This window comes from Bos grunniens, chromosome 23 (assembly GCF_055505025.1).
Source record: "Bos grunniens cultivar Pamir isolate PY7600 chromosome 23, Bosgru_T2T1.0, whole genome shotgun sequence".
NCBI lineage: Eukaryota > Metazoa > Chordata > Mammalia > Artiodactyla > Bovidae > Bos > Bos grunniens.
Window position 1 is genome coordinate 15390358 of NC_141187.1, and position 25783 is coordinate 15416140.

General features: G+C 47.0%; 1 long non-coding RNA gene across 7 annotated transcripts; it reads left to right on the forward strand.

Moving 5' to 3' along the window:
* Nucleotides 1-1784: 1784 nt before the first annotated feature.
* On the forward strand, nucleotides 1785-17938 carry LOC147346751 (uncharacterized). 7 transcript variants are annotated; one of them, XR_015152698.1, is made up of 5 exons: nucleotides 1785-1922; nucleotides 2510-2554; nucleotides 3959-3981; nucleotides 16764-16941; nucleotides 17818-17938. It is a non-coding gene; the product is annotated as an uncharacterized LOC147346751 (long non-coding RNA). The 7 variants fall into 7 exon arrangements; XR_015152696.1 differs by lacking the exon at nucleotides 1785-1922 and adding an exon at nucleotides 2173-2348; XR_015152697.1 differs by lacking the exon at nucleotides 3959-3981.
* The last annotated feature ends 7845 nt before the right edge of the window (nucleotides 17939-25783 follow it).

A 25783-nucleotide genomic window follows, 5' to 3' on the forward strand; every position in this document is an offset into this window, starting at 1 on the left:
TGCCTTGCTTCTCTAGAGCCTTCTGCTCTAGTTGGAGTTTAATAAGCTCCAACTTTAGTTTAAGCTCCAACTCTAGTTGGAGTTTAATACTGAGCCCTTCCACACAGTCACCACAGTCGTTACAGGCTCTATGAGCTACTCTTCACGTGAGCAAGGACCTACATCTAGACCTATGCCAGCAGGGAGCCCCCAGGAGCCCTTTACCTATGATCCTATTAGAGAAACTCTAGTCAGTCCAGTTTCTACTACTTGGGCACTCCCCTGGAGTGGATCCTCACCCTCCCCAGAAGGATTTGAACAGCACAGACTATAGGAGAAAACCATCTCCAAGCGCTAATGGCTTAACTATGACCTGCCGTCCCAGTTCAACTCATACTGATATTCTTTTCAGCTGGGGAAATACACGAGTCCCCAAACATTTTAGTTTTTGCCAGATTTGAGTTCACATCTGTGCTGGATTTGCCAATAGCAAGTCTACTCTGTAGTACCTTATTGCCAGAGGAAAACTTTAGGATGCTTAAGAGAAGGAAAACAAGTGGGAGTGCCTCACCTCTGAGACCTGAGCACAGAAGCCAGGCCACAGGTTGTTTGAAAACAGGTTTGAGCAGGAAAGCATCATCACCCTATCACAGGAAGGGCTAATGCTGAGTCACTGCTTGCTGGAAGTTTGAGTTTTTGGCTTTAGGGAGAAAAGTCACCCCCTTCAGTGCATATACTCCAACTCAGGGTCCCATGCTCTTCATGTGAGCTTAGAGTTCATACCCGTGGAGCTAGACAGAGATAGTTTCCCTCCATCCCCTCTGCCTGTTGATATAGGCCGTTAGTCCCCAGAAGAACCCACTCCTAGAAAGATCTTTCCTGGGAGAAAAGACAGCTTCCCAAAGAAACTGGAGCTGTTTTATGTACCAGGATTTTTTTTTTTTTTTTTTTAAGGCTTCAAGTTGGTAAAAGAAAACCCCTGAAGATTTTTACACAGAGGTTGATGTGGAGCCTTGAGCCAAGGAATATCAGACAGTCTCTCAAGAAAATTCTCTCCAAAAGCCTCCAGAAGGAATCACAGCTTTACTAACACCTTGATTTTAGCTTTGTAAAGACCCTTTTTTCACACTTCTGACCTCCAGAACGTTAATAAATCGGTACTGTTTTAAGTCACAAAGAGGCTTTTCAGATGTAAGAAAGCAGGCAGAGAAGGGGAAAAAAAAAAAATTCCTGGGAGAAAGAGGCAGGGCTTGTGTTCTTATGACCCCAGGACTATCTGTGAAGAAAACAGAAGAGAAAATCCACACAGAAGAGCACTAACAGAGACTAGTGTGTGGAGAGAGCAAGCCCTACAACCCTATTCCCAGAGTTTTCTCTTCTGAAACAAAAGGAAGCTTTATACCCTACCCTCCAGGCTTAATTAATCTGCTTTCCCCACTCCAACCCTGAGAAACCTTCAGCAGCCACAACCACCCGAACCAAAGAACACTGAGGCACAGACTGCGGATTTTATAGGCTAGAGAGACTAGTCCCACCCCACCCCAAAGCACTCTGGGTGGGCAGCGGTTCCTCTGTTTCTCATTGGCTCCCTCTCTCTCAATCAGCAGATTGTCTCCACCCTCCTCTGCTCATTTCCTGTCTGTAAGTCACCAACAGCAGTGTAAGCAAGGGGAGGTTTTAACAGTCTGCACTCAACCCTCGCCTAAAAATGTGACTTCTCATGTTTTTAGGCAAGATTCTAGAAGCAATGTTGATTGGAAAAAGAGACAGCCTCTTCACAGACAGAATGTATCATTCTTTTATGTATGTTCACCCAACCATCTGAATCAGGGCTCTTTCCTGGAAATTATGTTTGAGAAGATCTTGATGAAAGCCTTGGAGTCTGTGGTTTCCCAGAAGCACCAAGATTTGTGTCTTTAAGGAAGCCGGCATCCTACTAAAAGGTGGTATTGAAAAATTCCCTTCTAAGAAATGGCTTACCGTCTACCTGTTACGGTTATCCCCGTATTCCCAATTCCTCCTTTGGATTTGAGTTTCTCCAGCAGCTACCTCAAATAAGCGTTATTTCTGGAAAAGAAAGAAAAATGCAGCGTTTAGGAGGAGGTGGCCGCGTTCTGATCTTCACCACCCCTCTACACTTAGGGAATGAACCACAGGTGGGAAGTAGCTTTCATAAGTCAATTCACCTGAGTCAGTTTGAGTTTGGCCGCGTTCCCCTTCTGGTCCTGAGTGAGGTCACAGGAAAAAGGAGTCTTTTGATGAGAGGAACTGGGGTGTTTGAGGTGATGAAAGTTTGAGGGCAGCCAGAAGATAGTGGGAACACACGAAACTTTTGCCAAGAAGGCAGCTGTCTGTGCACCATGCCTGTGGTAAGTGAACTTAATATAAGATACCCACCCTGGGATCAGAAAAACTTCAAGAAAGGAAAAAGCATTAAACTCGGTGGTTGATTCTCGTTGCTTGCTTGAAAGCTGATTCCATAAGCATTGTTTCCTAATCAAAGTAACTGTTGATTCCCTCCTTTCAACAGGCCCTTCATTTTCCTGACTTCTGTCTTCACTCCTGCTGTTCCTCGGTCAGTCCTTTTCCTCATTTTCTGCCACAAATCAAAATTCTAGCCATGTAAGACCCAGCTGAGATGCTAAATCTTTGTGTTGTCTTCTGTGATCTCCCAGTTTGATTCCACGGGCTCACCTCACTTTCTGAGATGGTTAGAGAATTCAGATGGCCGACACTTGGTCTTCTCCCTGACAGACCTCACACCCTGATTAACAGATCACTCTTGCCTTGCTCTGTCATAGCATCCCTTGCACCTCCATATAACACACACTGTATCTGCTTGGTGTTTGGTTGCTATCACGCTTATCTACTGCCACTGCATTTCAAGTGCCTATAGGAGGGTAAAATGATTGCTTCAACTCTGTGTCAAGAATATGGTACAAACGTGATGTGTTTCTTGAATGAATGATTGGGGGACAAAAAGAAGGGGAGGAAATGACGGCAAAGAAATCAAGAAAGTTGTGCCTCCTTCAGTGTTCTCTTTGTAGCCTCAGTTTGGTCTGGGGCCGGGGGTAGGGTGGGGATGAGATAAACTTCCAGTTTTCCTTGGGGTCAAGAAACAGTTCCAACTCCATAAAGTCAGATCAGGAAGAGCAGATATTACCAGAGTGAGAGAGGGGAGAGACTTCAGGGCAAGAACTAAGTCCCCTCTCCCTTATCCATAGTTTATGAGTTCAAGTACTGCCGGACACAGCTATGAATAAACTTTGAGAACTTGGGAGGTGGTATAGTGTGGTCATTAAATATGTAGATTTGGGGTTCACATCCTGGCTCTGTGGCTTACTGGCTTGTGACTTTATGTGACTTGGTGCAAGGTATGTAATCTCTTTAAGCTCCCGCTTCTTTTTAGGCAAAATGGGGATGATTACGATCATAATAGTACTCACCTCTCAGGATTATTGTGAGGTTTAAGTCAGCCAATACATAGAAAACAGAATAGTGACTAACGCAGAGTAAGTACGAAATTATCAACAGCTGCCATGTAACATTCTTGGCTAAATCATAACAGCTACACCTTATTGAGCTAGATGTTATTCACTTGTTCTAGTGGGAAAATGTAAATTCAACACAGCTGTAGACCAAAGAGGCCTATTGAGAATTGCTGCAAAGTTAAGGGGTTGTTGGTCATGGCTCCTAACCTGTTGCAGGGATAAGTCAATTTTGACTCCATGTTGGAACTGTTTGACCTGCTTTCTGTTGCTTTTGTTGTTATAACCACACATAGTGGCCTGCCTCAAAGAATCTTGCCCCTCTGCCTGACTGTTAAAGAGCGCCTTTGTTCAGAACACTGTCCTGTAGATGGCAGGAAGGAAGAAACGAACACATTCCCCTGTCCGAGCCTTGCCATTCTAGGAGATATTTGCAAGATTAATGGCCTTTTTACTTTGTTTCCTCACCTCTCCTCATCTCTGATCCATAGAAGAAACTGGTATCCAGACCCAGGTAAGATCTTCTCAGTCAGCTGACTTTCTGAATAAGGTCGTATTCCTTGACTCGACATCTGAGCTCTCAGATTCACTGGTCTGTTGTGCAGTGAGCTAGAGCAAGCTTGGACTCAGTAACAAACCCCTTTCAAGGGCACCGATGCCTTCCCCTGACCGAGTACACATGCTCCTGTTAGAGTCAGAGCTCTGAGCACAAGAGGGCCCTGTGTGACTCAGGATGGAGAGAGTGAATGATGTGTTCATATTCTTGTTATTGGAAGAGAGGACTTCTCATCCATTTGCAGAGAACTAACTATAAATGATTAATTTTGTCTGTGATATATAATGACTTTGCATCATGAGGGCTGTCGTTAGATAGTGACAATAAGACAAAACAATATTCTGGGATTCTAATTAGTTTCTGGAAGAAGCAAAAGGGGCATAATGGTTGCCTATTTCCCTTCCCAAGGAAGAACTGAAAAACAGCTATGGGGCTGGGGTAGCCGTGGCAGCGAGTATCCGAGGAGGAACAGAAGTGCGAACAACAAGCCTACAACCTGCAGGCAGAGTCTCCTCCTCTAGTGAAATTCCCTGGGAAAATACCCATCCCTGAGCTGGGGCCTTGGCAGAGATGGGTGATTAGATCATTTGCATTGGTGGTGGCTGAAGGGGGTGTGAGGGTGTGAGAGAGGGACAGGTGGAGTCTGTTCTGAAGACAGTGGTTTCTTGTCCTGTCCCTGGCAGGATGGGGACAATCATTCTTGTCCACCTGCTCCCCATTCCACCATTACCTGGAACGCTGAGAGCTTTCCTCTAAACCAGTGCTTCTCACATGCACTGCGCACACACATCCCCCAGGGACCCTGTTAAACCATAGACTCTAATTCGGTAGATCTGGGTTGGGATCTGAGATTCGGCATTTTCAAATGTTTCCAGGTGATGTTCACGCTGCTGGTAATGGGAAGAATTTGACAAGGTCAAAGACCTTGTATCTGACAGCTCAGTCATCACCAGGAAGCTCTTTACAAATGCAAATTCTTGGGCGCTGCCTCAGAACCAGAAACTTGTTTTAACAAGCCTTCCAGGAGACGATGGACATTGGTGCATATTTAAATTACAGAGTCACTGTTACAGGTGATAAATGAACTAGTCTCATTGGAAGGACAGATTTAGAAAAGTGGTGTTTAGAAAAGTTTTAGAAAAGTGGTGTTGTCAAGAGCCCAAGGGTAGGGAGACTTGCCCAAGAGGTTACCCAGCAAAGTCCTCTTCCAGGTGGGCCCTGGAACAAGTCCCTTGCCCAGGGGGCACCCTTCACAGGATCTTCCATAGGAACTCATTCTGATAAGGAGGGTTTCCTGCAGTGCTAGCTCCACAAGGGGAAGCCTTTCACAGAAGCAGGAGAGGTGACCAGGATTTGAGGTTGGTAGAAAGCAGATGCAGAGAAAGGGGTAGGGATCTCGGGCCTTGCTGGTAACACAGTACAACATTGACAAATACACACAGCCCCTGGGCTGATGAACAGAACTGACCTCTATACCTGGTGGAGACACACGGAGTGTCCGAGGCCTGAACAACAGTCCAGCGGGGTCCTTGAGCTCAGAGGAGAGAAGGAAAGGACAGGGGAACACTTCTCACAAAATTCTCCAGCTGTCTTCACATCCAGTTAATTAACTAAATTAAACCCTAAAAGCCTTACTAGATTTGGAGGGGACCTTTGATGTCTCTGAGCACCAAGCCCAGGGAGGCGGGCAATGCTGGGTTGGGAACATCTCCCATGGATGGCCGAGCAGCATTCTGTTAATCGTGGCTATTAAACTCCTTTCCTGGGAGTTGTTTTTGAATCATGTGAAATAGATTAAGAGTCTGTTTTGAATCCCTCAGGGTTTCCTGTGGTGCATAATTATAGATGCACTGGAAGAAGAATTCAGGTCAACAATTACTTTAATGAGATGTCTGAAGAGCATGGCCAAGCAAGGCGGAAGGCAGAGGAGGAGCTGGGAGAGGACGTAGGGTGGGGGAGAGACTAGAGAAACTGGAGGAAGGCAGGGAAATGGGCAGGATGAGGGGCAAAGATAGGAAGGTTTCTGCAAGGAGAGCAGAAGAGGGAGAGGAAGAACGCAGAGCAAGAGAGCCGGAGGAGCAAGCAGAGGGCAGAGGAGCAGACTTCACTGTGTCTGGAACATTTTTGCTGCTGCTGCTGCTGCTAAGGTGCTTCAGCCATGTCCTACTCTGTGCGACCCCATAGACAGCAGCCCACCAGACTCCTCTGTCCCTGGGATTCTCCAGGCAAGAATACTGGAGTGGGTTGCCATTGCCCTCTCCCAGGCACGCATGCTAAGTCGCTTCAGTCATGTCCAACTCTGTGCGACCCTATGGACAGCAGCCCACCAGGCTCTGCCATCCACAGGATTCTCCAGACAAGAATACTGGAGTAGGTTGCCATTTCCTTCTCCATGGAACATTTTTAAAGACGGAGAAAACATTCAGAAAGCAAGAGAGTGGCGCTGGGTGCCCATGGAGAGGTCTGCAGTCTTGGATCCAGATGCTCCTCTCACGGATGCATCAGGAGACAGTGGGGAGGCATTGACAATGGGCTTTGGCATCAAACAGACTCGGGTCTAATCCCTGATCCTGCCCTGTTTGACCTGTGTGACTTTTGGCAAGTCACTAAACTTCTCTGAGTCTACTCCCATCTGTAAAATGAGGGTTAACTATATAAGGTGCATGCCTTGGTCTGTTCAGGTTATTATAACAAATTACCATAGGTAGCTTGGAAACAATAGAAATTTCTCACAATTCTGGAGGCTGGAAAATCCAAGATCGAGGCAGATTTGGTGTCTGGTGAGAGCCTGGTTTTTGGTTTATGGCCAACTGTCTTTTCATTATGTCCACACATGGTGGATGGAGTGAAGGGGCCTTTTCAAAAAGGGCCCTGATCCCACTCATGAGGCTCCACCCTCATGAACTAATCATCTCCCAAGGGCCCCATCTCCAAACACTATCTTACTGGAGATTAGGCTTCAACTGATATATTTTGGTGGGCCACAAACATTCAGGCCACAACAGTGCATAACACTCCTAGAATGAACTGTATCTGACATACAGCAAGTCCCAATAAATTGTTAGAATGGGGAATCCGAGAGGTTAGTTTTGCCCAAGGGCTCATGGCTAGTCAATAGCTGAATTGAAATTTAAACCCTGATTTGTCTGATCTCCGATGCCACGGAGGAAAATGTACAAAACTGCTCTTTTTTGGGAAAAGCCAGGTCTGTTCTCCAGAGAGTCAGCCTCAATCCATGAAGACAGTCCTTATCAGCTGGTGCCAGGGGTTCAAGGGAAAATGAAACAGTTGCCCATAAACCAAAAAACAGGCTCAATCTAACCATAGTAGGACTTTAGACATAGGTATGAAGGTCAGGCAGAGAAGGCAATGGAAACCCACTCCAGTACTCTTGCCTGGAGAATTCCATGGATGGAGGAGCCTGGTAGGCTGCAGTCCATGGGGTCGCTAAGAGTTGGACACAACTGAGCAACTTCACTTTCACTTTTCACTTTCATGCATTGGAGAAGGAAATGGCAACCCACTCCAGTGTTCTTGCCTGGAGAATTCCAGGGACGGGGGAGCCTGGTGGGCTGCCATCTATGGGGTCACACAGAGTCGGACACAACTGAAGCAACTTAGCAGCAGCAGCAGCATGAAGGTCAGGAAGATTCCCTGGAGAAGGAAATGGCAACTCATTCCAGTATTCCTGCCTGGAAGATTCCATGGACGGAAGAGCCTAGTGGGCTACAGTCCATGGGGTAGCAAAGAGTTGGACACAACTGAGCATACACACACACACACACACACATACACACATGAGGTCCCACTTCCACAAGCTGGTTTTTACAGAACATGCCCTTGTTCACGCTTGCAGGATATAACAGGGCATTCATTCTTGAGTTCATTCCAGGGCTTACTGAGTGCCCATACTAGGCCCAGTACTATTAACATTTCAGGCTCCCAAGAGCATATGCCTAGTGGGATAACTATGACCATCTTGGTAGTGCACTGCTCAAATCTCCCTTCAAGTTCTAGAATATACTATCTGGAATCCATGAGAAGGTTCACATTGAGGCCACAATCTTCCCCAGGCTGCTTTCAGCAAAGGCAGAGCATGGGGTGGGGTGGAGGTGGGGGGTGTGTGCTAGAGCTGAGTCAGCCTGCCAGCGTGGAACTTCTTTAACAGAGGGGCGCTCAGACTCCAAAAGCCTGGTTGAGGCTTCCTCAGAGCTGCACTCCAGTCTGAGGCTCTTTCTGCCCCACCTTCTTCCTTCCCTCGCTCCTTTCTCAATAGGCAGATCAGCATCCCAGTCTGAAGGCTCTCCGTGTCTCCTCTTGATCCCCCTTCCCTCACCCCCTAATCCTTCACAAGAGTTTCTCCCAAGAAGTCTCTTGCACTTCTATCTTGGCATCTTTCCCAGAGGAACCAAACAAAGGAACCGAGACCCATTGTTTATAGAAAGATTAAATGACAGGATAAGCAGAAACCACAAGCCCCTTGTAGATATCTCTTGAATCCATCCACTTTGCTCTAGGTCCACAGTCCGCACCTTAGTTCAAGCCACCATCTCTGTCCATTAGATCCTGGTAGGACACAGATATCACACTCAAACAGGATAATTTGTTGAGGTTAACAAAGGATAATTTAGAAAATTCTGGTCCTGAGATACGGATTTAGGCTAAAGGAACACGGGCCACAGTCTGCCTGCATCACCTGGGGTGGAGGATAGGTACCCCCACCTCGCTCTCCTTCCTCCCTCCTATCTCCTGTTGGTGCTCCTTTTTGGCCAAACCCAAATGGAAACCAGAGAAGACAGGAGCCCATTTATGGAGGCCCAGGTCTGCTTCCCAGAGAAGGCAATGGCGACCCACTCCAGTACTCTTGCCTGGAAAATCCTAGGGACGGAGGAGCCTGGTAGGCTGCAGTCCATGGGGTCACTAAGAGTCGGACACGACTGAACAACTTCACTTTCACTTTTCACTTTCATGCACTGGAGAAGGAAATGGCAGCCCACTCCAGTGTTCTTGCCTGGAGAATCCCAGGGACGGGGGAGCCTGGTGGGCTGCCGTCTATGGGGTTGCACAGAGTCAGACATGACTGAAGCAACTTAGCAGCAGCAGCACCAGGTCTGCTTCCCATGGGCACAGATAGAGCAGGGCCAAAAGCGAATCAGGAGAGGCAAAAAGAAGCTGCCTGGCACAACTGTGTCTCGCCCAAAGCTTTGCAAGATCTTATTTTACCCCACTGCCCTCTTTTAACCTTTCTCCCAGTGACATATTAAAGAGTGCTGACTTTCCCAGCTACTTAACTCCATCCAGTGGCTCCCCTCAAGGACTAACTTGTACAAGGTCAAGGAATGTCTGCCTGACTCAAGGCACAGGGTGGCCCTTGAAAATACTTGCTCTTTTATGAGTAAATAAAATGCTATGGGCAAGCCATGTATTTTGGAGTCCAGGATGGTGCTGATTTCAAACATTTCTTCCTCTTTTCCCCAAACATTGAAAAGTCCTGGAGTTTCAGTGTCTGTGTATCCAAACTCTATCTCCTAGGTACCACTAACTGAGGCCTACGATGGGGCAGGCACTCTGGAAATGTCTTTCTGAATAGGATGACTACTCTGCACAATGAGTGCCCCCATCTGAGTTTTTCACGTTAGAAGAGGGACTCAGTGGTCAGGCCATCTGGGGTCCCAGTCGAGAACAAGTCACTCCTTTTATGTTTCCATGTCATCCTTCCCACAGGCACGCTTCCCCTAGATGTACCTTCCTTGTGGGATTATCCCAAGGATGTGCTGTGTTCTGCTTAGTCACTCAGTCATGTCTAACTCTTTGTGACCCCATGAACTGTAGCCCACCAGGCTCCTCTGTCCATGGGGATTCTCCAGGCAAGAATACTGGAGTGGGTTGCCATGCCCTCCTCCAGGGGATCTTCCCAACCCAGGGATCAAACCCAGGTCTCCCCATTGCAGGCGGATTCTTTACCATCTGGGCCATCAGGGAAGCCCAAGAATGGAGTAGATTAACTCATGCAAAGAGTTTAGAACAGTGCCTGGACCCTAGTCCCTGTGCAGTCGCTGTTAGCTCTTATTAACATGTCATCCTCTTCCAAGGTTTTGTATGGAGTATCATTTCTGCCAAGTGGACCCTCCCCCACCACCTGGCACATCATATTCATGCGATTTCATATAATGATCAAGACTTACGGCATCCTGGATGCTGTCCAGGGCTTGCACCTCCTGACTGTATTGATTCCAGGGACTCTGAAGAATATGTCAATAGTTTTGAAGAATGAGAACATGGGTTCAACCCCCTTGGATAAGGATGCTGAGTGGACTTGATCTGTCCTCACATCAGGAAAGCCTACATGTCCATCCACTTCCCAATACTCATACTGGCTTTAACTCCAGCCCTACCTCCTCTGCCCCCTGGGGGCTCCCCTGCTCTCTGGGCACCTGCTCAGAAGGATCACCCCACCCTACTCCCATTATTTCTTCCTTCCCATCCCTGCAGGCACACACTGCAGCTTCCTCAAGGGAAGTGTTCTATTGTAAGTCACGGAGTGGACAGAGCACATCACAAGTATTAATACATCCCTCCCCTCTCCTCCCTCCAGTTTTCTCCACATCCCCCATCCCTTCTCTTCGTCCCCTCCCCACTTTTCCTGCTCCCACTGTCTGCACAGGTTGAATTATCCTCCTGGGCCTGTGGACTTGAGATGCCCTCACTTCAACAGGATCCCTTGAATCAGACATCTCTTAGGTACCACTTCCCATCCTGTTGGCCTTCCCATCCATCCTCCAGCCCCAGCTGTGGTACCCAGTTCCACACAGGCTGAGAACAGCTTCCTGCGCATGTCTTCGGACAGCTCCCCATCTTAGCCCGAACTGCACACCTTGGATTCCTGTCCTTGGACTTTTCTGATGCTGAGGGATGGGACAGCTGCAGAGACCCACTGGGCACTCTCACTGGCACACCTGGCAATACAAGGGGAGTTGGCTAATGGTGGTGGAAGGTGAAGGCTTTCCCCTTTTGCCATCCTCTGCCCAGGTCTGTGGTTCACTGTGGGAAGCCCTGGTGGGAAGGGGACCTGCACAAGGCATCCTCAGCTGGTTCTCATTCCTTCCCTGATTCACTCCCGTGATTACTTCCAATGTAAACTGCTTGCACACAAGTCACTTCTCAGTCTGTTTTGGGGAAATACAAATTAAGACACCATTGTCTCCTGGAACAATATTCCTTCCCATCTTCCATCTTTTTCCATGGAATTCTTCATGAGCTCCTTTCCACCTTTCCAAGTCTGACCCATCCTTCAAGGATCATCTGAAATTCCAGGCCCCTGGTTGTATCAACCCACAAAGATCTCTTCTCTTCCTGGGTAGCTGGAGCCCTTTCTAAGCACTTAGAACAGTTGTATGTTCTTATTTTCTTCTCAACATTAATAATGAATAATAATAACTAATAATTGTTGATGCATACAATTGCTGGCTTCAATTCTAAACCCTAAAGAAATTATAAACACCCCGAGGCCAGGCCTGTGTCTAAGTCCCCAGAGAGCCTGGCATAGAGGGTAGCCTGAACTGTGGGATTTTCCCAAACTCCTTCAGTAGGGCACAGCTCTCTCCTGAGCACCAGAGCCAGGTGGGGAGGCCCCTCTTTCCTATCTCTGCTGTATCTGGTATCTAACCAACAGGAAGACATGAGCTCCTCACAGCCTTCCTAAAAGCTCTAGGAAGAAAAGTGAAGGATTTCCTTAGTGGTCTAATGGCTAAGACTCTGAGCTCCCAATGCAAGGAGCCATGGTTCAATCCCTGGTCAGGGAACTAGATCCCACAGGCCACAACTGAGAGTTTGCATGCTGCAACTAAAGATCCCACATGCCACAATGAAGTCCAAAGATCCTACATGGCACAACTAAGACCCAGCACAGCTAAGTCCTGGTGTAGCTAGCTAGCTAGTTGGTAAATACATACGTAGAAAAGCCAATGGTCACTCATCCCAGCATATAAATCTGCAAATCCTTCTTGGTCTCCAAGGCCCAGCTTAAATGCAACCTTCTCCGTGTGGTCTCATCCTTCCAGAAAGACCCCTCTGTGCTCTAAACTTCAGTAGTTCTTTATCTTCACCCTTTTAATAAACCTTCTCATTTTCATACACGTCTTGCAATTAGTTATCCATCATTTGTCTCTCATTTAACAATGAGTAAGTTAATCAGTTACCAAGCCCCAGGGCCCACCCCTTAGTAGCTACTCAAAACATTTTGAATGAGTGAACAACTGCTGAGGGGAGGAGAGCCTGAGAGGCTACAGGCAGACAATTATCAGGCTTCCTGGCATCCTGTTGTAAGTCCAGGGAGGCCCACAGTTACAAATTCATAAAGATGATGGAAGAGTCTGCTAATTGTCTCCTCAAACCCATTCTTCTCTCCTGATACAAATTTCCCAGCCTCCATCTCATGACTAAGTACTGATGTCTGTGAACAGAAATGGTGTGACAACAAATTACAAAGTATGTTCTTAAAAGGAAAAGCCCTGTGTCCCCTGGGAGGGCAGGAGCTGGGGCAGCCATTTTGGATCATGAGGTGAGAGCTGCACGTTGAGGTTAGCAGAGCAAAAAGACAAAAGGAGTCTGGGCTCATGATGACTATGGAGCCGCCTTGTCAGTCCTAGACTACTCACTTGAGACTCTTGCATGGGAGAAGCATTAACTCCTTTGTTGTTTGAGCCAGTCTTATTTGGTCTCCCAGTTAAAGTAGCTGAACTTGTTTTTTAACTAAAGCTAGACACATTCTATAAGTCTGATCAGTTCTGAAGGAGTGAAAGGAAAGCACACTCCAGAGAGATGCTGGGCTGAGGGTCTGTGGTGGGTGTAGGCTGGGGCTGAGGGCAGCTGCGTGGCTGGATGGGCTCAGAGCACAATGCTTGTGTGCTCTTAAACAGACTCTGCTGTGGTTCTGTCGTTTCTTCAAATTGGACAGAAGTGACTGCACTAACTGGACTCAGGCTCGCACTTGGAGCTCAGGTGGAGAAGGGCTGGGGAAGGTGTGCCACCTGAGGAGGCCAAGGGCAGAAAGCCGGTGTAAGGAACCCTGGTGGGAGACACAGAAGGCAGCCACAAGTTCCTAATACAGACACCAAGTGTACATGGGCCAGAGCAAGATGCTGAATCAAAGCCAGACCCAATAGTTGGGGACTAGGATGGTGGGCCCAGCAAGCAGATTCTGGGATGACTTCCATGAATACATGGATAGATGAGTTACATGGAGTATGGTAGTATATGGTGTATTCTACTGAATTAAAGATTCAGAAGGGCAACAAGGAGCAATTTTTCACCCTGTGTCCTCACTCATGATCCTAGGCTTGCAATCCCTGCTCTAGCCTGTGTCTCCATTTGTTAGCTTCACTTATCCTAAAAGACTTGTCTTGGGTGTCACCTTCTCCAGGAAGCCCTCCATGACACCACAGCTAGGTCAACTGCCCCTCCTCTGAGCTTCCCCTAGACCATGCTCTTCTATTGTAGTTATTAATGTGTCGATTATTGCAGGAGTACAATGACTGCAACACAGCTTATAACCAAGTTTAACTGAGATGCCCAAGAGCAATGATCTTTGCTTGATACCCTCAGTGTTTCCCATGATTGCTGATACATGGAGGGAGAAAATTCACCTGAACAGGACCACAGGGGCAAGTGGGTGGGTGATCAGATCGGTTAGAAGCACAGCATGGGGGCCTCAGACATCACAGAAGGTGGACAGTGAATGGATTCTCGAAAAGCCACTGAGATCCTGAGCGGGGTTGGGGGGTTACACTGGGAGGTGGGAACAGGCAGTGAACAGAAGGAAATGGTCAGCTGCCCAGAACTGCCTGACTCATGTCATCACAATCCCAAATCTGGTACCCGGAAGGGACAATTATCAACAACCCAAGGAGCAAGTAAACATCCTGAGAGTGAACACTGCACATCCCTGATTATGCACTGCTCGTCCTATCTGTTTTTCTACTCTGTGTTCTGGGAGAGAAGAGGTTATAGAAAATTCAACATCTCCCCCACCCCCAAGATACACACCGACTCCCTGAGATGTGTTTTCTTGGGGAAGGAAGGTCAAAAGGCCAACTTTCAATCTAAGGAGAGGGCCCAGGGAGAGGAATCATGATCTGATGTCTTCTGTTCCTATTTAATCATTTCATTACTAATTAATAGGGTCATTACTGCAATTCAAAGGGAAAGAACTATGATTAAAGGTTAATGCCGTTGCTGCACGCATCACACCTCAAATTATGTTATAAAAATGTCCAGCGTATTTAATTGAACCTATAAGTAACAATGTAATTACACTTAATAATGTACGTGCCTTGTATTTATTTGTTCCTCTCTGAGGTAGAGAGAGCCCCACGTGGGTGGGTTAGGGAAGATCACGGTGACTCGCCGTCACAGCGTGCCCTCCGTCTCCTGGTCCTATCAGCTTCCGGCCCCCGCAGGACAGGAATGTTAGCTGACTGGTTGCAAGAAATCCAGCCCTGCCCCTTCAGCACTTCTCAGTGTTCAGTTCAGTCACTCAGTCGTGTCCGACTCTTTCTGACCCCATGGACTGCAGCACGCCAGGCCTCTCTGTCCGTCACCAACTCCCAGAGTTTACTCAAACTCATGTCCATTGAGTCAGTGATGCCATCCAGCCATCTCATCCTCTGTCGTCCCCTTCTCCTCTCGCCTTCAATCTTTCCAGCATCAGGGTCTTTTCAAATGAGTCAGCTTTTCGCACCAGGTGGCCAAAGCGGGACAAGGTCTAATGTCGGTGTTTCCCAGGAGGGAGGCGAGGCGAGGGGAGGGGCAGAGAAGTCGGCCACTGGCTGAGCCCCTGGCACTGTTCTGGGAGAGAAGAGGCCAAAGGGCTAGGATGCTTCCAACTTATGTGTCTTACCCTGGGTGGCACATGAACAATGATCATTTATTCCTCATGGTTCTAGAGCCTGGCAAGTTCACGATCAAGCCACAAGCAGCTTCAGTGTCTTCCTGATTCATAAGACATCTTCTGGCTATGACTGTCCATAGTGGAAAGTGACAGCTCTTGCACTCTCGCTCTCTCTCTTTTTTTTTTTAAGTCTCTTCTTTTATAAAAGCACTGATGCCATTCATGAGGGCTCTACCTTCATGACCTAATCACATCCCAAAGGCCCCACCTCCTCATCCCATCACTTTGGGGCTTGGTTTTAACCTGTGAATGCTGGGGAGACACAAACATTCAGTGTATATAGCACTATGATCTTTTGTAATTCCCTCCTTTGAAAACACCTTTTTCCTCCTCTTGGAATGTCCCCTCCTCCTTCACAGAGTACAGTGCATACAGCTATTTGGCTCTCAGCATTCATTCTCAACTTCTAGTATTTTCTTCCGTTACTGCAAAGGCTGGGAAGCTTAAAACTGGCTTTTCTCAGACTCTCTTGCAGCTCGGATTCTGGATGCAAGTTAGCCACCCCACTTCCCGCCCCCAACACTGGATGTACTCATGGGAGATCTGGAAGGTGGCAGTGAGACAGGGATATTGTTGCTTTGGCTGTCTCAATGACAAGCACGTTCATGGAGATGTGACTATTTCTATATCAGCATTCCTTACCCTAGGGATGATACAGTGGAGAACTGAAGGAGTAGAGGACTTGGGCAAGTCATTTATTTTTTCTGTGTCACTTCTCAAGTGACAGTCAATAAAAAAAAGTTCTACCATTTTTACAAAGTTGTTGTAAAGATCAACCTTCCAAGAGTATCTTTGAGAAGTTGAAATAACCTTTGTGATCATAAATTATTAGTCCTGTGCAAGTGTTCTAAAATCAGAATTTCTTCTAAGGCAGCTGATCTCAGATGGTTCGGTTTTTCATTTTCTATAGATTTTAGCATATAATTCAGAGAGCATAGATTCATTTCCTCTGCTGGCTCCCCTGCCACTATCCATATGTCTCCCCACACATACGCCTAGAAGGTTTTGCCAGGAAAGATTTCCTTGTACAGAACCAAGGGAGCCTTCCTCACTGGCATGTAGCTTTTGCAAGCACTGCTACTCTTTATTCTGTATTTGGATCACTTGCCCGTTTCACAGCCAGTCTCACTGATGAAGCCAGCCTCCTAGGGTCCTCTGTGGAGGCACCACCGCCCTCTCCAGCTCTCTGGCACCATGTCCCTTTGTGATGAGCACTTATACGTTTTGGCCAACATTTCCCCAATTTCACCCTCGAGTTCCTTCACTGCTCTCGAGTGAGTGCCATCTGGTCCTGGTGATTTATCTATGTTTAGTTTGTCAATTAGGTATAAAATCACTTGCACATTTACTGCTATTTGAGTTGGTATCTCTGCCCCGTCAGTCCCAAAAGACAGTCTAGAAGTGGGAATTTTATAGAATCGCATAGAACGATAGAACCTCAGAGCTGAGAGGGTCCTTGGAGAGCCTTTCAGAGGAAACATCATTAAGCCATTCATTCAGCTATTCATTTATCCTAGAAATAATGACTACCTACTATGTGCCAGGCTGGGTGCTGAGATAAAGCAGTGGGCAAGAGAGACTCTAAAATTGTCCCTGGGGGCTTCTCTGATGGTCCAAGGGTTAAGATTCCAAGCTTCCAATGCAGGGCCCTGGGTTTGATCCCTGGTTAGGGAACTAGGCCCCACATGCCTCAACCAAAACCCAGCACAGCCAAATAATTCATTGATTTGCAAATAAGCAATTCGGAGCTTCCTTAGTGGCTCAGTGGTAAAGAATCTGCCTGCCAATGCAGGTGATAAAGGGTTGTATCCCTGGTCCTGGAAGATCCCACGTGCTGAGAAGCAGCTAAACCGGTGCCCCACAACTATTGAGACTGTGCTCTCGAGCCCGGGAACTGTGACCACGTGCCGAAACTACAGCCGGTGCAGCCTACAGCCTGTGCTCCGCAGCAAGAGCAGCCACCGCAACAGGTAGCCCCCACCTGCCACAACTAGAGAAAAGCCCCACACAGCAGCGAAGACCCAGTGCAGCTACAAATAAATAAATAGATACAATTATAAAAAGAAATAAATAAAATTGCCCTTGGAGCCTCTGTCAGCATCATCCTGCAAGCATCCTCTTTCGTTAGTGGCTAAGGTGGGGCAAGAAGTGGAAGTCCTCTGTCCCCTGCCACCTGTCTCCCAGAGTCAGCCCCATTAATGACAGGGAGAGGCACATAGGAAGAGAAAGATGGAGGTGGTTGAAGGGCATTATGGAGAATAAAACAAAGGGAACTGGGGCGATGAGGGGTGAGTATAAGGTCAACATAAAGACCAAAGGGAATGGGAAAGGATGCCATATTGATTGTAAGAGAAAGAAGTTAAGAGGAGGGAGAGGGTGATTCAACACTGGGGTTAGGATTGAAGGGAACAGCTGAGAAAGAGTGGGCAGGGGTCTCAACCCCTTCACCCTCTTTATGCTTAATTCCTTCCCGTCTGCACGCTGATTGGCAGGAAGGGAGGAGGAGGTGATGCATCCATTGCTGTGAATTGAGCTCATCATCATCATAATCTAGGGAGAGGCATTTATCATCCTAACAGATGCTCCCCTCTGAAATATCTGATAGCCCAGAGTCTGCTCCCAAGGGGATAAGAACCACTGTGACCCTTACCAGATAAAGAATATCTTTATCTTGATGGGATATTCCCGGCCTTAATTATGTAGGGCCTGGGCAGAATGAAACCAGGAATTTGTGAGTAGGGCAGAGGCAGAAAGGAAGAAGTCCAGAAGAGAAGGAAAGTGAGGCGTCATGTAAGAAGATGCTGGAGATTGTAAAGAAACCCTTTGCTCTGTTTTCTGGACTGCAGGTACTGATGATGGGCCCTAAGTGGACAGCTTGAAGTCCAGAAGACAGGACAAAACATCTGTCGGCATCTCCCATACTGAACATGGAACATGAGTGAGAAATAAACCCCTGTTATAAAAGTCGCTTCGATTCGGGGCTGTTACTGCAGAATCCTCTAGTCCATCCTGGCTGATCAAGGGAGGCTGTCGGGGCTGGTGAGGCAGGACAGCTCTGGTGCCGGCAACAAATCAGAAAAGATCAAAGCTGAGGCTTCGACTACACAAAGGGCTCCGTGCCAGGGAGGGACAGATAGTGGCCGTGGGATGGAAGGGTCTGGGTGTCTGCAGGACTGGCCCAAATAGACCCTTTGAGATAGAAAAGAAGCTAGAAATTGTCATTAGAGATGATAGCCTTACCTAACGACAGAATGGGCTCTGGTGCCACGGCTCTTTCCTCTGCTTCCTGAGCAAGTTACACTGCACTTCAGTGTCCTTTTCTATAAAGTGAAGACAGCAGCACCTGTGTGTAGGGTTGTTGCTGGGGCTAAATGAGTTACCCACATGTGAGTTAACACGTGTGCTTAGAACGCGTATAATGTACTACCCACATGTAATGAGGTACCACGGGAGCTTATGAGGTGTGTATCCAACTCACTACAGGTGCTCAATACACATTATTCCTCAGTATTTTCTTCCCAAGGCTCCCAACTTGCAGATAATAAAACTGAGTTCCAGACAGGCTATAAGACTTCCTAGAGATGACATGGCCAACTGACAGCACAGAAGGCCTCCCCCACAGCCAGCCAGGAAACGGGCTGACTCTGCACGTCGTGGGTGTGGAAGGCCAATGACAAGCATTTAATTTGCTCTTAAGCCAAAACAGTTGTTAGTAAATTAAACATTGATTGTAAAAGGGTCTCCAATTACGATTCACTAATTACATCACCAGCTCAATTGTCATGCAGTTTATATACAATTACCCAAAAACAAATATTTAATTACTTTCCTCTTAATACATTAAACTAATATGATTCCTCAAGCTGTGAGATAGAAATATAGAAACATTTAATTGACATGGAGACATGAAATCAGACAGTTAATGAGACAATAGCCATATTGTCTTGTCTGTTGGTGTGACATAGCCCCGGGGTAATGAGAAGGCAGGGAATCAGTAGGGAGAAAGCCCTCGGGTCTGTATCTTCCACTTCTGTGATTGTTGAGATGGAAGTGGCTGGGGGACGCTACAGAAGCATGGACCATCCTCAAAGGGAGTTGTCCACAATCCTCATGGGCCGAAGCTGTTGTTGGTTGAATCTGCATTGCGAATTAAGGTCCCCTTCCACTCCGCCTTGCTTCCTTCCTTCTCCAAAGATGTCAATCCTGAAGGCACTTCCTACTGCACATCTTGAACACTGAATTGCCTTGTATGGTCTCTTCAGAAAAGTCCATATGCAGTAGGAAGCCAGTAGATTTTTCTGAGCGTGTATGTGGCATGACCTGACTTTCACATTAACAGTCTGTAATTAAAGGGAGGCAAGAGGTGAAGCTGAGACAACTGTTAGGATGCTTTTGTCGGGCGTGAGAGCAGAGCATCTAGATTCGAGGGTTTCCCTGGTAGCTCAGTGGTAAAGAATCCGCCTGACAATGCAGGAGACTAGGTTCAGTCCCTGGGTTGGAAAACCTCTCCCCGGAGAAGGAAATGGTGATCCACTCCAGTATTCTTGCCTGGGAAATCCTGTGGACAGAGAAGCCTGACCGGCTACAGTCCATGGGTTCGCAAAAGAATTGGACACGACTGAGCTACTTAGCAACTAAACAACAATAACTCTAGATTCAAAGGGTGGAAGGATGTCAGTCAGGGGGCCCTGGGTGAGGGAGAGAGAAGGGAAAGGGCTGGGGGTGGGAGCCTGTCTGAAGGGCAAGTCATATTCCTCAGGCACCTAGCAAAGGGCTCCCCCAGCGAGTTGCCCTTGGGACCACCCCTGTGTACCCCCGGGCCACTGACCCCTGGGACTCCCAGGACCCATGGGGATGCCGGTGGGGTTGGTTTGCAGCGGGAGCTACGCAGCTTACATCACGTAGTTATTTCACAAACTGATGAAATCGCTGTAATAGATTAATAATCTGCAGTGTAAAACTTATTACTTCCTTAAACCTGTCAGCTCAAGAAAAACCGAATTTGATTTATAATGTTCTAGAAGCGCAGAGCTCAAGCTATAACCTCTGGCCTTGAGAAGAGGGGAAGAGTCTTGATTGTAAATCTTTTCCCCGAGTTTTCTGAGACACCGGATTGCATTCAATACTGGCTCTGCCACTGGCAAGCTGTGTGACCTTAGTCCAGTTATTTAATCTCTCTGAACGTCTTTCTTCTTCTGTAAAATGGGAGTGATTGCCATACTGGATAGTCTGCCCACTGAGTCATGAGTAACAGATGAGATATTCGTGTGGCCACCGTTGATATGCTTTATAAGGGACAGAGGAATGGCTTTCCTGGTGGCTCAGATGATAAAAGAGTCTGCCTGCAATGTGGGAGACCTGGGTTCAATCCCTGGGTCGGGCAGATCCTCTGGAGAAGGAAGTGGCTACCCACTCCAGTATTCTTGCCTGGAGAATCCCATGGAGAGATGAGCCTGGCAGGCTACAGTCCACGGGGTCGCAAAGAGTTGGACACGACTGAGAGAATAACACTTTCACTTTCAAAGGGACAGAGGAACGTGGCCTGGGTGTTGTGGCCATGCCAGTGGTCCCCAACCTTGCTGGCAACAAGGACTGGTTTCATGGAAGACAATTTTTCCACAGACAGAGGGGAGATGATTCAAGTGCATTATGCTTATTGGGCACTTTATTTCTATTATTATTGCATCTGAGGTGCATAAGCTGCACCTCAGATCATCAGGCATTAGTTCCGGAGATTGAGGACCCCTGGGAGATTTTCTCTGGAATAAGCACACCAAGGGGAGAGGATCTGAAGTAACCAGATTCCTTCTACCAAGGAGACTTTCCAGTTCAGATGTGACTACTTCCACTGCTGAGCCCTGAAACCCTTGATACACATTCCTCTAGCAGCATTCGCCTCAAAGAAAATCTTTCCCTGTGATTTTTGTTTGTTTGTTTCAGACTGAAAGATGGGGAAGGGAATTTTCAGATAATGAGTGTCCATGATATGCCAAGAGTGTTTCCTAGGTGGCGCTAGTGGTAAAGAATTCGCCTACAGGAGACATGAGACCAGGGTTCGATCCTTGGGTGGGGAAGATCCCCTGGAGGAGGGCATGGCAACCCACTCTAGTATTCTTGCCTGGAGCATCCCATGGACAGAGGAGCTTGGCGAGCTAGGATCCATGGTGTTGTGTAGAGTCAGACGCGACTGAAGCGACTTATTACACAGCACGATGTGCCAAGAACTGTGTGAGGTGTTGCTAATATATCACCTCCGTGCATATTTCTGTTAAAAAATTTTTGTGAAAAACTTTGGAATGGGGAGAAAACAACAAAAATAGAAACTGCTGGGTGTTCTCTTCAGTGCAACCTGCCAGCTTATCTGACGCTATTGAGGCCTGTGTATGTTATTGCCTTTGAGCCATTTATAACTGTGCAAGTTCCACAACACTGATAGTAATGAAATAATTCTCATCCTTAGAAATGCAAATGAAATGTTTGGTGGCCATGCAGCTCATTATTACCCAATGGTCATTGACCAGTTTTGCAGATACTTGTAAATTTATTCCAGTACTCCCGATTGCTCACATATATGTGTTCTTTGAATTCTTCCCTCAACTGGTTGTCATATCTTGCTGGTTCTCTCATTAACCAATGAGTTAAATAAATTCTTTGGCATGTATTTGTTTTATGTTTATATGAGTCATGATTTTAGCTTTTAAAAATTATCTTTTAATACTGCATATCAGGAGTATCGGGGGGATGGGAGGAGGGCTCAACAGGAAAGGAATATATAGATATAGTTATGACTGACTCTTGTTATATAGAAGAAACCAACACAACATTGTAAGGCAATTACCTTTCAATTTAAAAAATATATGTAATACATAAAAAAATACTTTCTGACACAAAAAGCTTAAAAATAAAAAAATTTTAAATACTGCATATCAGAAAATTGAGAAAATTTTTGCCCAGAGTCACAGAGGTAGAAATCTCAGAGCTGGGATTTGACCTTGATTCTGTCTGATTCTGTCCATTTTATGGAGTGGTCTCAATAGGTCATGCACTCTGGTTTTCTCTCCTGCTTTGTGTGAGTCCTGGAGGTTTAAAGGGCCTGGGCCTCACACTTAGGAGTAATTACTGTTAGAAGAGACAAAGGAGCAGGGTCAGACTGGTTTCTGGGCACTACTGTTCATGTGATAGGTGGGCAGGTGAGGGATGGGCTTAGGCGGAGAAGAGCTAAGTCCCTGGAGAAAGGCTTGGGTGTGAGCATAGAAAGGGATGAGTGGGACAGGAGAGATGTTCCTCCCTTTTTTCTACAAAACACCTCCCACCACCTGCCACATCCTGAATTCTCTTTGTAACTATGGTGCAGAGAGAGGAATGGGAAAGCCCCAGTCTCCATCCTGAAGGATCTTGGATTTAGTCCCCAGATTTTCCTATGAAATGCTCTGAGTGAAAAAATAAATAAATAAATGTTGCCTGCCATGTCAGTAAACAAAGGATGTTGTAGCCATTACATCTGCTGCATTAATGAGCCCTGAGGGAACTCAGGAGAGAACCAGGATGCCCATACACCTGAAACTAACATCACATTGTAAATCAACTATACTCCAATATTAAAAAAAAAAAAAAATTAGGGACTTCTCTGATGGTCCAGTGGGCTTCCGTGGTGGCTCAGCAGTAAAGAATCCCCTTGCAACGCAGGAGACATAAGAGATGGGGGTTCCATCCCTGGGGTGGGAAGATCCCTTGGAGGAGGGCATGGCAACCCACTCCAGTATTCTTGCCTGGAGAATCCCATGGACAGAGGAGCCTGGTGGGCTACAGTCTGGGGTCGCAAAGAGTCCGTCATGACTGAGCAGCAGCAGCTGGTGGTCCAGCAGCTAAAGACTCTGTGCTCCCACCACAGGGTACCAGGAACTGGGTCCCGCCCTCTGAAACACAGAGTTTGCATGCCGCAACGAAAGATACTGCATGCCGCAACTAAGATGCAGTACAGCCGAATAAATAAATGTTTTAAAATAATACAATAAAGTAAAAATTAAAAAGCACACAAATCCCCTAGTATCTGAAAAAAAAGAGAGAAAGAAACAGGATGCCCACCATCAGCCACTGCAGCCACCCGTGAGAGAGCACCCGGAGGAGACCCAGGAGCGGATACCACAGGGTACTGGCCCAGATAGCCGAGGTACATGTCAAAGGAATGACTGCAGTGATCCCGGGCTCCTGCATCCGATCATACAAAAGCGCTAAATTCCTAAACTTGGGACGTCTGCTTTTCTTTAACAGTACTCTTCTGAAGTCCTGACTACCTGGGCTTTGTTGCAAACACTCCTATACACCTGGTTCCTCCTTACCTCTTCAGCAGTCCCTTAGAGCTGACAGGCTGTCTCCCAGGCTTGAAGTCCTCAGAACATCCACAGAATAAAACATTTCGGTTGTGCAACTTTTTCAGTCGACATGCAACCTCGCAGAGTCCTTCCGTGGGTCCCACAGCTACGTGCCGGGGTTGGCCCAGATGTTTGGGTCAGCCTCCTAACTTCCAGTTTCTCCAGATTCAGTTTCTCCCTTGCTGATGATCCAGCTCACTGGGTGTTTTACCAAGTTAATCCTCCTGAAAGAATGCTTTGAACGTGGATGGCTCTGCTGTCTGAAGTGCTCAGAAAGTACTGGGTTGGCCAAAAAGTTTGGGTTTTTCCATGGCATAACCTGAATGAACTTTTTGGCCAATCCGGTATTGCTGACTGCAGGGCAGGCTGCTTTCCCTCATTCTTTTTTGTTACTGGTGCTTATATGAAATGCTTACCCCCCACTGGTTAACATTATAAAGCCTCCCCTGGGGAGGAGGGACTCCCAAAATTATAAGAAAGGAACGTTCAGGTTCACATGGAAAGACCTTAATAAATTATCACCTAATAATATCACAAGCCCTGGCCATCGCTGGTTTATCGGTCCCAAGCACCCCTCACTTTCTAAGCATCTGTCTTGCTTATTGCCTATCTCCTCAGTAACAAAGTAAGCCCCAGGAGGGCAGGGATTTGGGTTTGGTCTTTGGTTTTGGGGGGTCTTTTGTCTTGTTTACTGCCTGGTACATAATGAACAACCCATGAATGTTTGTTGAATGAATAAATGTGTGTGTATCATGGTCATCAACTAAGCAGCAAAAGACTTTGAATCACTTGGATTTTCAGATGAGGAAACCAGAGTTCAGGCACTGACTTGCCTAAGGGTGACCCAGCTAGAGGGTGACAAAGCCTGGATTCGGATTCAAGACTCCTTGGTCATGGCACCTGTACACACTGGTCAGGCAAGCGATGCTGAATAAAGATACACAGCAGGTCACGATGTGAGAGAGCCATCCTACCTGGAGTGTGAAGAACATGAGTGTGGGAGGAGCAGGCAGGGGGCCACCTCTGGGGAAGGCTCCAGAGACCACAGGGAGCAGACAGGACAAGCTTAGAGCCATAATCAGCGAAGCACATCAGGGCCCAGGAGGCCAGACAAAGAGTAGGTATCGGGAGAAGGAATAAGACGGGGGAGTAGGGGTTGGTGCTCCATTCATTCATTCAATCATTCATTCATTCAATCATCCATCCATTCACTCAACATGTACTGAATATCTACTATATCCTGGACACATTACTAGGCTCTGGGAATTAAAAAAAAAAAGATTAAGACACAGCACTTGCTTTCCAGGGAGTCTAGACAGAGAGAAACACATAATAAGCAGAAGCTGTAGGAAACATTTGTATGAGTTTGGTGGGGCACAAAAATAGAAGCACTGAATTCATGGGGAGAGAGGGACAGAGGCATGTGAAGGAGCAGAGATGGCGTCACGGAAGAGCTTTGCCTTGAGCTGAATTTTGGGTGACAGGTCGGTATTCACCAGAAGCTGGGATATGCAAAAGAGGACTCCAGGCAGAAGGAATGCACGAACAGCTCTAGAGGCATGAAACAGGCTGGTGAAGGGGCCCACCATATAGGCGGGTGGCTGCCCATGGCTAGGGAGGAGGCACACATAGGCAGGTGGAAAAGTTAGGCGGGGCAAGGTCAGAGTCCCACATCCGGGGCTAGGGCACACAGACTGTATTCCATCCATCAGAGGGGTCAGCAAGCTTCGTAACAGAAAGTGAAAGTGAAGTCACTCAGTTGTGTCCGACTCTTTGCAACCCATGGACTGTAGCCTACCAGGCTCCTCTGTCCATGGGATTTTCCAGGCAATAGTCCTGGAGTGGATTGCCATTTCCTTCTCCAGGGGATCTTCCCAACCCAGGGATCGAACCCAGGTCTCCCGCATTGTAGACAGACGCTTTACTGTCTGAGCCACCGGATGGTAATTACCAGAGGCTTTGGATTCTTCTGTCTTATTACAAAAGCAGCCACAGTGTGTAAAGAAATGGGTGTGGCTATGTTCTAGGCAAACTTTCTTTAGGGAAGCGGGCTGCAGAATGAATTTGCCTTCCCCTGTCACAGACCATGAGCAGCTACGCAGTGTTTCAACAAAGGAGAGCCTCCAAAGATGATTATGAGGCTAGAATGTGCCAGACAGATTGAAACAGGGGGCTCGTGGGGAGCCAAGTGAAACAGCCCAGCTATGAATTAAAGTCTGAGCAGGATGGAAGCAACAGCAAATGAAAAGAAATGTAAAAGCCACTTTGTAAAAGCTAAACGAAAAAAGGAGATGCAGAAGAAGGGAGAGTTGAAAGAGGATCCCAGATATGAGCCTGGGTAGGAGGGAGAAAAGCCATGTCTTCGTGATTTAATTTTAGACAGTGCTCTGCCACTCTATAACAGAGATCTAGATAAAGATATTCATCAGGAATTGCAAAA